Below are 16,726 nucleotides of genomic sequence, written 5' to 3'. Positions count from 1 at the left end.
GCGCCAAAATGCGAGTTTGTTTCTCGAGGACGACGTGATCTGGAGGAGCAAACGCGTTTAGTGCAGTGCGATTGGTGGGCGAACGTGGAGACCCACGACCGGTCGCAGATGTCACTCGCCAGTGACGCTTAGCCGTAAGCCTGGAATCTAACTCTGTGAGCGTCAGGTTGATAGCGCGTTGCGCTAACCACGGCGACACCGCAGCTCCCCCCCCCGCCCACCAGCTCCCCTACGTTATTGCGCCGCTGTACATAGGATTATAGAGATGCTGGTCCTCGCCATGGTAATGTGGAATTGTCGTTCGCGTGGACAGTTGTGAGATCTTCGCCGCTGTACATAGGATTATAGATATGCTGGTCCTCGCCATGGTAATGTGGAATTGTCGTTCACGTGGACAGTTGTGAGATCTTCGCCGCTGTACATAGGATTATAGAGATGCTTGTACTCGTCATGGTAATGTGGAATTGTCGTTCGCGTGGACAGTTGTGAGATCTCTGCCGCGTCTCACCCCGTTGCTCGATTTCAGCGGGTGAGCTTTGGAATCTGAAAGACAAATTATTTTAACCCGCTCTGACAGCTCCAGGCTTAGTGCGGCCTGGAAGCGTATTATTAAGTAAAACTTCTTACAATTCCTTATAGAGGAAACATACTAATCAATTGATTATTACTAATCTATTATATAATTACAATACCCCCCCCCCTTCCTCCGCCTCTGATCTCTGCACCTGATGGGTTCAGTGATGACGTCGTACTGCTGCTCTAGTTAAGACCTGAAGCAGGTGGATTGCCCCACTATTCTGGTAAATCGACCGATGATGATGCTGGATGTAATTACCAGTGAAACGCTGTACTACTCAAATTGCAAATGTTGTGGATTTACTCTCCAACACACCGGTGGGCTGAAGTAGTGACTAATTGTCGTATTGTTTATGTGACAAATCCCTTACTAATTGGCTGTGTCGGGTGGTGGAGGTGTCACGACACATTCATACTTACGCGATCTAACCCCAAAGACCTCTACTGTGAGCATTCCCGAGTTTGTTGCGTGAGGCGGACGTGACGTAAAGGAGCGAACGCGCATCGTAGCGGTGCCATTGGTTGATTGTGGTTGCTCGCTAGGGACACCTAGTGACGCCAAGGCTGAATAGACGTATTGTTCCGATTGTCGTGGGACTCTCTCTTGCCGGTGTCAGAGACGGCTTTCTTTAGAGCGCTAAAGAAAGCCGTCTCTGGTGTGGACCAATCAGTTTCAAAGACAATGCATCATCATCATATACTACCAGAGCACGTGTTTTTTTTTTCTGCTTGCATGTTCATCGCAAGTTTATGCGGTTAATGCGGAGATGATTCCTTGCAAAAGGTTTCAGTTTGGTGTTTTAACACCCTAACACAAACTGTTTTATTGCCAGAAAGGGTAAAACCTTTTGTCATGTTTCGATCGTGGATGTACCGTATGTGTCGAACTTCTTTCGCGCCGTACGTGGTCCGACCGTGCCAATCGGAGGTGTGGCGATGGACGACAAACTTAAAAAAAACAAACTAATACAAAAAGCAGTTATACAGAAATTAGTTTTCAATCAACCCACCTGTTAAATTTTGATTTAAAGCTTTCGTGATTGCAGTGATTCATATTCTTGGTTCTTTCGGTAAAGTCACGTTGAAGGGAAACAATAAAATAATAATATATATAAAACAATACAATTCTCACGACGTTTCGACTGCAACACGTGATAATTTTATTGTTTTATATATTTTATTATTTTATTGTTTCCCTTCAACGTGACTTTACCGAAAGAACCAAGAATATGAACCCACCTGTTATTAACCCAGTTAAAGTAGTTTCGTACGCCCATCAGATTGTTTACTTAAGAACCAATTAGCATGGGTGCAGGGTCGCCTCCTCGAATTCATTTTGTGTTTCCAATGTCAATCGCGAATGTAAGTGTGTCTTGGGCGTCACGGTGGCTAGGAGATGTTGACTCCCTCTCCTTGTATGGAGGAGGTGGTGGGTTCGATCTGGACCCTGACGCCTGTATTGTGCAGTTTGCGTGTCTCGGTCTCCCCAATGGTCGCGTGGATTTTTTCCGGGTCGTCCGGCTTTTCCCTCCACATTTACAATCAACATCACGCGTTTAGAGTATTTGGCTGCTATACATTTCCACACGACAAGCCAATTTGTTGAGCTATCATTTGCGGCAAGGTCGTTTCTAAAAAAAGAGCTATATAGCTCAGTCGGCCTTACCTGGTGAACTAAAAAATAGTTTAGTTTAGTCTTTGCATGTGTTTTACTGTGGAGGGGAGCGGTTAGCACGCTGTTTTATGAACCCAGCAACCCGAGTGACGATTATCTGAATCGGTCCTGGTCCTCCCTTAAGTTAACTTAATTGACAATGTAAACGATATGCTGTGCATTATAGCAAGTCCAGATCAGGTTAGGTGCTGCTATGAAATTCGGATGTCAGAATCAGAATGTTTGTTTATACTGGAGGAATCCGATGAACTATAAAGCTCTTTCTCCAAATGTGAAGTAATGAGGAAATTTATCATTCTCCTTTGCTGACCGCATATCTATGACTCCATTTAAAAATCATTCCATGCTGTCGACGAACCTGCCCCCGTTCCAGTCCAGGATCCGTTTTTCTTGACTGACTGCAGCATCTCATTGCCTCTCTTTAAAGTGCCAGCTGCTAACGTAAGCATCTTGAGAGGCGGTAGCATCTAGACGCTGTCATCATCATCATCAGCCATGGCTAATCCACTGCTGGATGAACGCCTACCCCCCCTGAAAACCGCTGACACCTTTCACAATATTGCCACGAAACGCTCCACACCCATTACCTGCGCAGAATCAGAATCGCAATCTTTATTTAGACTCGAGGAGGAATCCGATGAGGTGCGAAGCTCATTTTCAGCGAAGCTCATTTTCAGCAAACAAACTTGTTCGCGGTCATTCTCGATTTGAAGCTTTCGTGACTGCAGGAATCCATACTTTTTGGTTCTTTCGGTAAAGTCACGTGACTTTACCGAAAGAACCAAAGAGTATATAGGAATAGGTTTTACCCTTTTAACTGGCACAAAAACTGACACCTTTATTCAAGGCATCATGTTTGCAATAACCACAACACAAGCAGTCAAAATGCAAACAAAAGAGACAACTCTGATAATAATATGCACTGTCCTTGAATTTGATTGGTCCACACCCGAGACATCTTTTCTTAGTGCCTAGTCTCCACTGGTGTTGGACCAGAAGACGCCAAAAGGCGTACAACTCAAAAACAGAGCACTATCAGAGTATTGAGGGCTCGGGGTGAGCATTTACATTACGAGACCTCCTTTGCCAGTAACAAGATATATCTTGTTACTGGCAAAGGAAGTCTCATAATGAAAAACCAAAGAGTATTTGTTCGCGGTAGTTCAATCTCCACCGACGCTCAAGCTGAAAACACGTTTAAAAAAAAAGTATATAATCTGAACGTAAGCTGGAACTAAATTGATAATAAATAAAGCTGATATTTAATTGAAAAAAAAAGCTTAATTGAAAATGAAACGTATCATAGCTTACGGTGTTAAACCACCCACCCCATTGGACGCGGGCGAATTTAGACAGGGGTCGCTATGGCTATTGCGATCCAGTAATCCTTTGTGTGCTGAAAAGTCCTCGTATTTAGCATTACATTTCAGGGGTGGAGGGGGGTGGGGGGGGCAGTTAAGGAGCAAAGTTTTCTCTGCGGGAGGCACCTGCCCCCCTTACGTCTTCCAAATACGCGCGCGAGAGCCCCGTGGGAGCTGTGGCGCAGCGGGAGTCGAAGCCGGCAACAACCCCGGGTTCGACCCCCGCTCGCGGACTTCACCGCCAGGTGACGATTTTCCGAACCGGTTACCCGAGCCTCAACGTAGGGTAGGACTCGGCCTCAAATGACGACACCCCCGGCGCGGTGTGTCAACGTCGCCCCTCGTGGAGACAAAAGCGGTCGGGAGTGGTGTTCGGCCACCCACCCTCTCGTGTGCCGTTGCAGGCCTTCATTAGGTGGCTCCCTAACAGCAATTGCAATCTGCTCAGGCTATACGGACACACGTGTGTGTGTACGTGGGCTTATGAGTGCGTAACTTCGTGTGTACGTGCGCGAGTCTGTGGCTTTGGCTGTGCTCTTGAGATATAAATCTGCCCGTGATGGGCGTGGGGGTAGTGGGGGTAGGAATCCGAGGCGGTGGCGGAGGGGGGGGGACTGTTGAGATGGCTTGCGGAGCGAGTTGAATGCGCTAAGCGGTGAAGGGAGGGAGGGGATGGGAGACACTGCGGGGAGGTGCGGGAGGGCGTGTGGAGGCTGGGAGGGAAGGGAGCCTGGAAAGGGAAGGGAGGGAGGGATGCTGGGAGAGAGGCGAGGATGGAGGGAGGCACTGCAGCGAGGTGGGGGAGGGAGGCGAGGACGCGGGGAGGGAAGGAGGGAGACGCTGCGGGGAGGTGCGGGAGGAGAAAGTGTCACGGCCAGGAGTCTGATGCATGGAGGGTAAGACTCGCCCTTTGGCCTACGGCGATCGCTTACTGCGGTGTTCCCAGAAGTCATGGCGTGACTAACGCCTTAAGAAGCTTACAGGGAATTCTTGGGCGCGCTGCTAATCACGCACACTTCTCTTTTAAAAAAAAAAGGGGGACGTGGGGAGAAATTAAAACAAGGCGAGGGCGTTTAACTCCGGCGGAATATGCGCAAGAAACTGGCCAGGCGTATAGCGGGATTATATGTACTGTATACGCATGCATAGGACCTGCAGTATTCAACAAAGTCTCCAATGTGTATATTTTTAAAAGGAAGGGATCGAGAAATAAACAAGACTAAAATGTCGAACAAAGCCGATGATTGTTGTAGTGTTAGCACGCGTAGCACCGCGTGCAGAATGGGTGATGACCAACACGTTTCGCGGAGAACGCATTCAGGCACGGGGAAAGTATGCACACGAGAAACACTAAATGGCTTTAATTGAAAGGGGAACTTTAAACAGTGGGTGATGTATGATACTGCGAGCGTGACCTATGCCCCCGGTTGGTAATTCATATTCAGGATTTCGTATCTCGGCCAAACTAACGACTGCCTTCAAGACCTCTCTAGTGCGACTGCATGTATGACGCCGATCATTTTCCAGAGATTTTTGGGAGGGATATTCTTGCTGTTGTTCTGCCGTAGAAGATGCAAGGTTATTTCGTCTCCGACCTTGGTTTCGTCTTTACCGTGCAACCGTTTAATCGATAATTAAAAACCCTCGTTCGAGACCCCAAAAACGTCGCCACCTCCTTGGCCTTGACGTCCCTCGAAGGAGCTGGTGGTGCACAACCATCAAACCTGCATCAGAACACCGACAAGGCCAAATGCGCGGCATCCCCTTCACCAGCGGACAAAACGGGAGACACGATATCGACGACAGTGGGGACGTGCGACCCAAACTATGAATCGCACCGAGAGCTCACTGCGGTAGTCTGTGCTCCCATAAGAGGAGGACGAGGAGGTGGCAGAATAACAACGACTCCATCAACTCTTCCTGCGATGCTCTCTCTCTCTCTCGTTGCTGGCCAGCGAAGCTCCGACATTGGCACGTAGCTCCCGAACGAATATATTGCGGTCATCATGCACAAGAATTAAAGTTCACTCGCGATAGGTAAACAAAAACATAAAAATATAAAAATAAACTGACCCCCGGGTCTCAATGGTAAGACCTCAGTTGGGCTTTGCCTGGTAGCATGGGGACGGTTTAGTTTTATTTGTTTGTGCCTGGGTGATCTGTTTACATTTCTTGTACTTATCGTCTTTTGTTTGTTTGTTTGTTGTAACGTTCTTACCCGTTCCGACTGCAAAAAAGAGCTTCACAGCTCATCGGATTCCTCCAGTACATATATAAATATTCGGATTCTGACCATTTGAGGAGACGATACGCCGTGCTGGTGGCAGCAGCAGCGCGAGTGGAACGATCCATTTGGCTAAAAGGCGCGGCAGGTGTAAGCAATCTTCCCCCGCCCACCAATCCACCCTCGAAAGCGCATTTTCTCGACTATTCCAGAATCAGAATATTGACCAGAATCAGAATATGTATTCATACTGGAGGAATCCGATGAGCTATAAAGCAATTTTTTCACAGATGTTCAAGCTGGCCTGACGTCTTGGAAGAGGTTCGGAGTACGCACGCTTCACTCCACCACCACCACCGCCACCGCCACCACACGTGACATTGCCGATCGACTAACCACGTGTTCATCGTTTCAACGTCGCCATCCGGGAGATCGAAAGGCGAACCAGAGGGTGATGTCTGGTTCGCAAGTCCATCGCAGGACTCATAACACCAGGGAAGCATCCGCTATTATTTTAATGCTAAGGATGGATATAACGAGAACTCAATGCCTATTTGTTTAGTAAAATAATAATACAATAATCTAATAATAATGTCTGCTCGAATGTGAGAACAGCTTGAAATTTGAATACATTTTAGAGCAAGGGTCAGTATATTAAATTGAATAAATTAACTAAACTCGCCGAGCATTATGTAAAGGGTAGGGTGCGGTACAAAGAATTACGCAAAAGGTCATAAAATGCCACAGTTACTTTAGTAATTCTTTGGTTCAAAAAGGGACCGATAGGTACTGCCAATAGATGATAAATCACCGCCAACTCTTGTGCTGGCTGAAGATGGCTTGGCCGTGAGTGATGCACACACGTTATTGGATTTGCCCTCTTCAACCCACGGGGCTGAGAGGGGTTTTTTCCTTGGTACCACTCGGGGTGGAAAATGCGACTCTAGTGTCCACTATAGGCAGAGAGCATTGGTTTTTATAATGCACAGTTCCCAATTATTTTCAAAACATACAACGCAGGTTCCCTTTTGACGACACTCTTAAAAATAAAACTACCACCGTGCCCTTGCTACCATACGGATTTGCCATTCAGAGATACAATTCTGAAAGAAAATCATCGGTAGCATGTGCAACCCTCCGTTGTACCGATGAGCCATTTTTGGGCCAATTGATAATGGACCAATCGTTTAGAAAATCTGCAGCACTTTTTTTTAATTACTCTTACTATTCTTCTGGTTGTGTGGTACAGTATCTTTTAACAATGTCTTTGTCCGAGTGAAAGTAATTTTTAGTGCCGAGCATCTGAGGTAAGCAAGTCGTCATTCATCAACCATGATCTAGCCACTGCTGGCTGAAGGCCTCACCAAAGCAACTTCTTGGACAATGTCCTCGTAATACTGGCCATCCTGGCGGTCGATCTGACACGGAGTCTCCCTGCTCTCGATTTTCAACCTCCCCGGTTGCATGTCTCCGTCCCGAGCAACGTTGACGGAGAGTGCACCCGTTTCAACGTCTGTGGTGGACACCTCCCTGGGGTGGACACCTATCGTGGTGGAGGAGCCATTCAAAAGTGATCAACAACGCAGGTGGCTGGGTATGTACACTCGCGGCACAATGTTGCTGATGGTCAATTGTCCCTTGTACTCTACGAGGGCGCCACAGTAGCAAGATGTTAACTCCCTCGCCTGGTCAAACAGGAGGTCACGGGTTCGATCCCGACCCTGCCGCCTGTATATTTGGAGTTTGAATGTCTCTCTCTCTCCGTGGTCGCATGGATTTATGTCGGGGTCCTCCTCCAGTTTTTCCCTCCACATTTGTAAACGTGTGTTTAGAATATTTGGCTGTATCTAAATTTCCAGGCTATGTTGCAGTTTAAGGCCACGTGAAGTGTCAAATGCCCGCTGGCAGGTCACGGGACAGACCCAGGTGCCCATGGGTCGACTGGCTGAGATGATATCGCTTAATACGGGTCGGGCTTTCTCGTTAAAAAAGGACTCGATCAAACAAGTCTCACTCGGTGAGACTTTGCAAGGTAAATGTGGCAGGAAGTGGTGTTTTTTCTGTCCCGTCTCACAGTTTTAATTTGGAACAAGCACTTTCACATTTCTCATTAAAAAGTGGTATCGGGTCACACCTGTACCGTTCACTGAAGCTCTTTTTTATATAAAGCGCCACATTTTGTTGCCCACACAACAACAACAACAGGTTTGCACACGCTTCAACATGTAGGCTTTCGCGGGAAATATTATCCGTAATGAAGGTTTTTTTTTCCGGGTTAGATGACGTAAATATAAATGTGTCGTGAAAGCCGCCACCACCCGACACAGCCAATTAGTGAGGTTTGTCACGTAAACAAAACGTGCCATTTAGTTACTACTTCAGCACATAAACAAAACGTGCCATTTAGTAACTTATTGGCACGTTTTTTTTAAGTGACAAACCTTATTAATTGGCTGTGTCGGGTGGTGGCGGGTTTTACGACATGTATATTTACGTGATCTAACCCCCCCTCCGCCTTTATTATGTACACGCTTTGTGTAAATGCGTCTTGCACACCCACAGCAGGAAAGTTTAATTTTGCATGCTGCGGCATGACTATTTTACAACGTCGTTGATCATGAAATGTCGCTTAACAGAATGGGTCAGGAAGATCATTTTCTGCACCGCAAGCACTGTATCTGATATACAGTACGGCACTGTAAAGACCGCTCTGGGTATTCTTTATCCATCTCGAGAGGAAAAATAATAATAATTTTTTTACGTGGAAACACGCAAATTACGTTGGCATGTTTTCCCCAACACGCTCAAGCGCTATCTTTGGAATAGCAATTTCAGAAGTTACGTGGAATGTCTCACATTGTGAAATGTAAACGTATATAATCCTTGCGGATTATTTCAGGATTGAATTTGCCAACAATGCATGTATAAATTTGTGAAATCTGAAACGTTTGTTCACTCATTAGCAGGCTCCACTCAAATTTGAATAGCTTTTTTTTCATATAGCATGTGTGTGGAATTGTTCACTTGTGAAGGAGGAATTTGTGTGGTTTTTGACGACTTAAATACCTCTCCTGGTATGCAGGAGGTTGTGGGTTCTATCCCAACCCTAACGCGTATATTTGGATTTTGCATGTTCTCTCTCTCCCCGTGGTCGTGTGGATTTTTCTCCGGGTCCTCCGGATTTCCCCTCCACATTTAGAATCAACGTGCGTTAGAGCATTTGGCTGCTAGAAATGTCCACGTGATAAGTCACCTCGTTGAGCTGCCATTTGTGGTCAGGTGTTTTTTTTTTTAAAGGAGCTACATAGCTCAGTGGGTCTTACCTGGTAAAAATAAAAGTGTAAATAGTTTTAGCATATGGTTTGTTTAAATCATAATATTAATAGTTATAATTCTTATGCCTTTTGAGTCGCTGGTGTAAACAAAGCTGTGTGCACTACACATGGAGAACAGTGATGTCACGTGACATGCAGTAAATTCACCTTGGTGTATTATTACTCCTAAGTCTTGGGTGGGTTACTTTTCAAAAGTAATAATTTTTTGATCAATGTACTTCATGTGGTTTTAGGAATAATGTGATACATTCACATATTTGGTCTTTACAAATCAAACGGATTATAGTAATTCATTACTTCATAATAAAGGTTTTTGGGTTAGATCGCGTTATTTATAAATGTGTCGTAACCCTCCACCACCCGACACGGCCAATCATCAAAAAAGTGTCACGTTGACAAAAGACAAATAATTCACTACTTTAGCCCACCGGTGTGTCGAAGAGTGAATCCACAACATTTACAGTTTGAGTACGACGTTTCGCTGGTAAATACATCCAGCATCATCGGGCAATTCGCCAGAATGGATGTATTTACCAGCGAAACGTCGTACTCAAACTGTAAATGTTGTGGATTCACTCTTCAACACACCGGTGGGCTAAAGTAGTGAATTATTTGTCTTTTGTCAACGTGACACTTTTTTTGCTGATTGGCCGTGTCGGGTGGTGGAGGGTTACGACACATTTATAAATAACGCGATCTAACCCAAAAACCTTTATTATGAATAATATTGGTCGCGAAAGCCTACGTGTTAAACTAATTCATTACTTGTTTGATTGCTTTTGTAATATATATTTTTCTTTCAATTAACATGTGAAATGCATCACCTTCCTTTGTGTACCTCCATGTTTAAAGGTAAAATATTTGTAATTTCAGCAACAGGCGAGTGGACTTCCAGATGCGTCACGTGTCCATAGGGAAGATGATGAGCTGAGTGGCCCCACAACCGGGATTTGATTCGTAACCGTCCGATTATTACCGGTCATCCGCTAACCACACCAGAGCACCATCTGGCTAGACAATGTAGCTGCGTATGTAACAATAATAATGTAATGAAAATAACGTACAGTGAGGGAAAAAAGTATTTGATCCCCTGCTGATTTTGTACGTTTGCCCACTGACAAAGAAATGATCAGTCTATAATTTTAATGGTAGGTTTATTTGAACGGTGAGAGACAGAAGAACGACAAAAAAATCCAGAAAAACGCATGTCAAAAATGTTATAAATTGATTTGCATTTTAATGAGGGAAATAAGTATTTGACCCCTCTGCAAAACATGACTTAGTACTTGGTGGCAAAACCCTTGTTGGCAATTACAGAGGTCAGACGTTTCTTGTAGTTGGCCACCAGGTTTGCACACATCTCAGGAGGGATTTTGTCCCACTCCTCTTTGCAGATCTTCTCCAAGTCATTAAGGGTTTGAGGCTGACGTTTGGCAACTCGAACCTTCAGCTCCCTACACGGATTTTCTATGGGAAAAAGGTCTGGAGACTGGCTAGGCCACTCCAAGACCTTAATGTGCTTCTTCTTGAGCTACTCCTTTGTTGCCTTGGCCGTGTGGTTTGGGTCATTGTCATGCTGGAATACCCATCCACGACCCATTTTCAATGCCCTGGATGAGGGAAGGAGGTTCTCACCCAAGATTTGACGGTACATGGCCCCGCCCATCGTCCCTTTGATGCGGTGAAGTTGTCCTGTCCTCTTAGCATAAAAACACCCCCAAAGCATAATGTTTCCACCTCCATGTTTGACGGTGGGGATGGTGTTCTTGGGGTCATAGGCAGCATTCCTCCTCCTCCAAACACGGCGAGTTAAGTTGATGCCAAAGAGCTCCATTTTGGTCTCATCTGACCACAACACTTTCACCCAGTTGTCCTCTGAATCATTCAGATGTTAATTGGCAAACATCAGACGGGCATGTATATGTGCTTTCTTGAGCAGGGGGACCTCGCGGGCGCTGCAGGATTTCAGTCCTTTACGGCGTAGTGTGTTACCAATTATTTTCTTGGTGACTATGGTCCCAGCTGCCTTGAGATCGTTGACAAGATCCTCCTGTGTAGTTCTGGGCTGAATCCTCACCGTTCTCATGATCATTGCAACTCCACGAGGGGAGATCTTGCATGGAGCCCCAGGCCGAGGGAGATTGACAGTTATTTTGTGTTTCTTCCATTTGCGAATAATCGCACCAACTGTTGTCACCTTCTCACCAAGCTGCTTGGCAATGGTCTTGTAGCCCATTCCAGCCTTGTGTAGAGCTCTCCTTGGAGAGCTCTTTGGTCTTGGCCATGGTGGAGAGTTTGGAATCTGATTGATTGCTTCTGTAGACAGGTGTCTTTTATACAGGTAACAAGCTGAGATTAGGAGCACTCCCTTTAAGAGTGTGCTCCTAATCTCAGCTCGTTACATGTATAAAAGACACCTGAGAGCCAGAAATATTTCTGATTGAGAGGGGGTCAAATACTTATTTCCCTCATTAAAATTCAAATCAATTTATAACATTTTTGACATGCGTTTTTTGGATGTTGTTGTTGTTATTCTGTCTCTCACTGTTCAAATAAACCTACCATTAAAATTATAGACTGATCATTTCTTTGTCAGTGGGCAAACGTACAAAATCAGCAGGGGATCAAATACTTGTTTCCCTCACTGTATGGCCCTTTATCAATCCACTCCTCGATGTTGGCCCCAGACATTCTATCAATCATTGGGAGTTGCTTAACCATACTTCACCAGAACGGTCAATGCTGCTTGGTGAAGAGGATGGTGAAGAGGATTAATCCATCATTTGCAACAGATGACGTTAGCCGTGGCCGGGAATCCAACTCAGCGTGGCTGGGTTTATAGGGCATTTGCCTTAAACCCGGCCACCTAATAGCGTCTCTTAAATATCAGTGTAGACGACAGGCAGTATGTGGCGGTGGCTGACCGATGACCGATTCAGACGTCGCTCGCCACCGAATTTGACCGTGACCAGGTCGCCGGGTTCCGAGCGCAGTATGCATAACTAATACGAAGCAATAATGATCACGCTAGCCTACATCAAGGAGGCACAAGCTTGACAGTGGAGCGCCCTGCAATTGTCTAATCGTGACTTGCGTGCCTGTGCATGTGCCGTGACATTAGGGTGGAGCGGTAGGGGTAGACGTTCGCGCTCTGTGCTACGAAGCCGGCGACCCGGGTTCGATTCCCGCTCATGGCCAACAACACCTTTGACGATTTTATGAACCGGTCCTGTGCCTCCCCCTCGGTCGACTCTTTCTCAAATGAGTACCTAGGGTGGGTGTGTAAAAATAGCCATTAGGGAGACAAAGGCGGTCAGGAGTGGTGCTGGCCACTCACCCCCTCGTGTGCCGTTCCGGCCTTCATTAAGGTGCTCGCTGACAGCACTTGCCCCAACAGTCTGTCAAATCTGTCTGGGCGATCTTTGTCTTTGTTTTGCCATGACATTGTGCGGTGTGAAGGGGCGGGGAGGGTACGGGGAGGCCCGCGTGGAGGGGCTGGCGGGGTGAATGCAGCCCAGCCGCCTTTTGGGGCTTCGCAATTCGCATGGCGCTCCAGACACGAGGGTTCTCCAGGGATTTATAATTGACCTTCGACGTGTGAGAATTATACCAATTTCTCCGCGGTCACAGTTAGCTCTTTGTTCCGAGCTGTGAGAGAGATTGACAGCTGTCGTCCCGGGGCCACTATTCAGGACTGTTGTGGGAACCAGTGGCTTCAGAAAAAAAAAGAAACTGGCCCTCAATCAAAAGAAAATTGACCGAGGGTGCCAAATCTATTGAGTCAATAGGGGAACGTGAGGGGGGGGGGGGGGGAGCTGCTTAAGTGAAAACTAAAGCATTGGGGTTGGCGGGGTGGGGGAAATACACGGAACCAACGTTTCATACAAACTTTTGAGTAAATTAACGACCGTGCGCGATCAATCAAGTCGAGGTTAAAAACATATTTAGCGATGGTGATAACAGCGGTAGCTGTGTGTTTTATTTTTAACGCAATGTTTCCTTTCAATTACGGCAAAGCGAGGCCACTATTCCTCAATGCGCGTATCTCCAAAGCAATGCGTTTTTATTGAAGTTTCTGGGAGGATGGATGGGGGGGGGGGTACGGCGGTCAAGGGAAAATAAAGAAAAAATCTTTGTGGCCACAGCCGAACCACGCTCCCTCCCATCTTTCCCACTCTCCAGACGCCGCCTGCCCAGCAACGCAGGGGCACAATGCCCGCGTTTCAGCCGCGTTTAGGTGCCTGACAGACGATTCAGCGCGGGCACAGTGTGAGCCTAAGCCCCGTGCTTACAACATTATTTGAATGCACTTTGCTCGCACGCTAAGCAAATTGGATCATTCGGAGCTGGGGGGGTGTGTGACTTTTAGTCTCGGAGAAATCCATAAAGATGATTATTTATGGGTTTTTAATATGGAGGGGGGGGGGGGAACTCGGCGCGCCACGGGTGTGGCGTGCGTGGGTTGTATGCTGCGTGATGACTGCCTCGCCCCGCTTGCCGAGCACGTGTGCGGGCCTAACCGAGCAAAGACAAAGGTCCCCTATATAGCCAACACAGGCTGGTTGGTAAAGTGCTGTTAGCGAGCACCTATGGAGAGGGAGGACCAGCGGGGGGCGGTGGCGTGGTGGTGAGCGTAATACGGTGGCATAGTGGTTAACGTAATGCGGTGGCATAGTGGTTAACGTAATGCGGTGGCATAGTGGTTAACGTAATTCGGTGGTGTAGTGGTGAGCGTAATTCGGTGGTGTAGTGGTTAGCGTAATTCGGGGAGCGGTGGCGTAGTGCTTAGCGCAATGCGGGATGAACCCAGCACTGCGAGATCGATTTCTGCTCAAGGACAATCGTGGTTGAGATCTGAACCGGTCCTTGGCCTCCCCTAGGTTGACTCGGCCTTAAATTAGTACCTGGAACGGGGTGCAGAAGCATCAACAGCGAGGAGACAAAGGCGGTCAGGCGTGGTGGTGACAACACCACCCACTCTTGCGCTAGTGCGGCCATCATTTGGTGGTGCTTGCCACAGCAGTAAGGTGAAGTCTGTACAAGTGGTGGTGTTTGTCTATCCCTAGCTGTCTGGTGAAGTCTGTACTGGTGGTGTTTGTCTATCTCTAGCAGTCTGGTGAAGTCTGTACAAGTGGTGGTGTTTGTCTATCCCTAGCTGTCTGGTGAAGTCTGTACCGGTGGTGTTTGTCTATCTCCAGCAGTCTGGTGAAGTCTGTACTGGTGGTGGTGTTTGTCTATCTCTAGCAGTCTGGTGAAGTCTGTACTGGTGGTGGTGTTTGTCTATCTCTAGCAGTCTGGTGAAGTCTGTACTGGTGGTGGTGTTTGTCTATCCCCAGCAGTCTGGTGAAGTCTGTACCAGTGGTGGTGTTTGTCTATCTCTAGCAGTCTGGTGAAGTCTATACTGGTGGTGGTGTTTGTCTATCTCTAGCAGTCTGGTGAAGTCTGTACTGGTGGTGGTGTTTGTCTATCCCTAGCAGTCTGGTGAAGTCTGTACCGGTGGTGTTTGTCTATCTCTAGCAGTCTGGTGAAGTCTGTACCGGTGGTGTTTGTCTATCTCTAGCAGTCTGGTGAAGTCTGTACCGGTGGTGTTTGTCTATCTCCAGCAGTCTGGTGAAGTCTGAACCAGTGGTGGTGTTTGTCTATCTCTAGCAGTCTGGTGAAGTCTGTACAGGTGGTGGTGTTTGTCTATCTCTAGCAGTCTGGTGAAGTCTGTACTGGTGGTGGTGTTTGTCTATCTCTAGCAGTCTGGTGAAGTCTGTACTGGTGGTGGTGTTTGTCTATCCCCAGCAGTCTGGTGAAGTCTGTACCAGTGGTGGTGTTTGTCTATCTCTAGCAGTCTGGTGAAGTCTGTACTGGTGGTGGTGTTTGTCTATCTCTAGCAGTCTGGTGAAGTCTGTACTGGTGGTGGTGTTTGTCTATCCCTAGCAGTCTGGTGAAGTCTGTACCGGTGGTGTTTGTCTATCTCTAGCAGTCTGGTGAAGTCTGTACCGGTGGTGTTTGTCTATCTCTAGCAGTCTGGTGAAGTCTGTACCGGTGGTGTTTGTCTATCTCTAGCAGTCTGGTAAAGTCTGTACCGGTGGTGTTTGTCTATCTCTAGCAGTCTGGTAAAGTCTGTAGAAGTGGTGGTGTTTGTCTATCTCTAGCAGTCTGGTGAAGTCTGTACCGGTGTTTGTCTATCTCCAGCAGTCTGGTGAAGTCTGTACCGGTGGCGTTTGTCTATCTCCAGCAGTCTGGTAAAGTCTGTACAAGTGGTGGTGTTTGTCTATCTCTAGCAGTCTGGTGAAGTCTGTACCGGTGGTGGTGTTTGTCTATCCCCAGCAGTCTGGTGAAGTCTGTACCGGTGTTTGTCTATCTCCAGCAGTCTGGTGAAGTCTGTACCGGTGTTTGTCTATCTCCAGCAGTCTGGTAAAGTCTGTAAAAGTGGTCGTGTTTGTCTATCCCCAGCAGTCTGGTAAAGTCTGTACAAGTGGTGGTGTTTGTCTATCTCTAGCAGTCTGGTGAAGTCTGTACCGGTGGTGTTTGTCTATCCGGTCTGGACGTGGATTGAAATGACGACTTTAGCGGCTCAAATCGAGTCGGAATATGAACATTATCCGCCCAATATTCACGACGCGCACGCGCAGTCGTTCCTCTTAAACGATTCTTATCAAACTAAAGCATTGGTGGTGGTGGTGGTGGGAGGGGGGGGGGGGGCGCTTGGTGGTTTTTGTGGCCATTGTATTTAAGTGAAAATTATACCGGGGGGTCCAGCAACAAAAAAATTGTATCCCCGTTCACGTCCCACCGTTCCCCCCCCAGGGGGGGGGGGGGCGGGATTGAAGGATTTCTGTATGCAAAACGAGGGCGCGAAAGCTCATTAAAAGCCACCCCACGTCACGCCGAAGAGTCTACACTGACAAGCGGCCGTATGCGCCCCAGAGTAACGCGAGCGACCTCCCTCCCCCCCCTCCCCTATTTTAGTTCGCGCTTAATTACGAACCGGATTTTTTTGGGGAGGGGGGGGGGGTACGGTGTAACCCGTTGCGTCGCATCGCGAATTTGGGCCGATGGCAGAGCGGAGGGAATCGAAGAATCCACGGTGGCTTTCGCTCGCCGCCGCCGCCGCGGCGGAGAGAGCCGCTATGGGTCGCGCGACAACAACAAAGAAGTGTGGCCGCTAAGCCGCACAAACGCAATTTAGAAATAATACATCTCATCGCAAAACTCTGTCGAATTATTATTATTAGAAAATTTTAAGGTGTGGGGGAGGTGCGGGGGGGGGGGTGCTGGCGACTCTCTCTCCCTCTCTCTCTCTTCTCCTCTCTCTTTAGTTGTGAGGTTTGCGTGGGGTGTCAAAGTTCCCAGCGCTCCTCTGCTGCTCGCTGAATGGTTGTGAATGGGAGGGAAAGTTTAATTTGTCGAGGCATGTGTGAGCCTATTTCAAATGAGAAGGCTGCTCATAATCTGGGGGGGGGGGGTGGGGGTGGGGGTGGTATTGACCCGGGGGTATTATAGCGAGAGCAATTTTGCAATGTTTCTCTAATCTATAAGCAAGCCTGTGGATCTCCCCCAACTC

The 16,726-nt window shown here is 47.4% G+C and overlaps 1 long non-coding RNA gene across 7 annotated transcripts in view; it reads left to right on the top strand.

Moving 5' to 3' along the window:
* Positions 1 to 11,744, top strand: part of LOC116941869 (uncharacterized) — a 53,882-nt gene extending 42,138 nt beyond the window's left edge. For all 7 annotated transcript variants that reach the window (XR_012941608.1, XR_012941606.1, XR_004402725.2 and 4 more), the window contains 2 exons: positions 6,127 to 7,430; positions 10,051 to 11,744. This is a non-coding gene — a long non-coding RNA (uncharacterized LOC116941869). The remainder of the gene's footprint in view (positions 1 to 6,126; positions 7,431 to 10,050) is intronic.
* Positions 11,745 to 16,726: the final 4,982 nt, after the last annotated feature.

This window comes from Petromyzon marinus, chromosome 13 (assembly GCF_048934315.1).
Source record: "Petromyzon marinus isolate PM22_M1 ecotype Great Lakes invasive population chromosome 13, UKy_Petmar_22M1.pri1.0, whole genome shotgun sequence".
NCBI classification, from domain to species: Eukaryota; Metazoa; Chordata; class Hyperoartia; order Petromyzontiformes; family Petromyzontidae; genus Petromyzon; species Petromyzon marinus.
The sequence above is the reverse complement of the archived record's forward strand: the minus strand, read 5'-3'. Positions and strand labels throughout refer to the sequence as shown.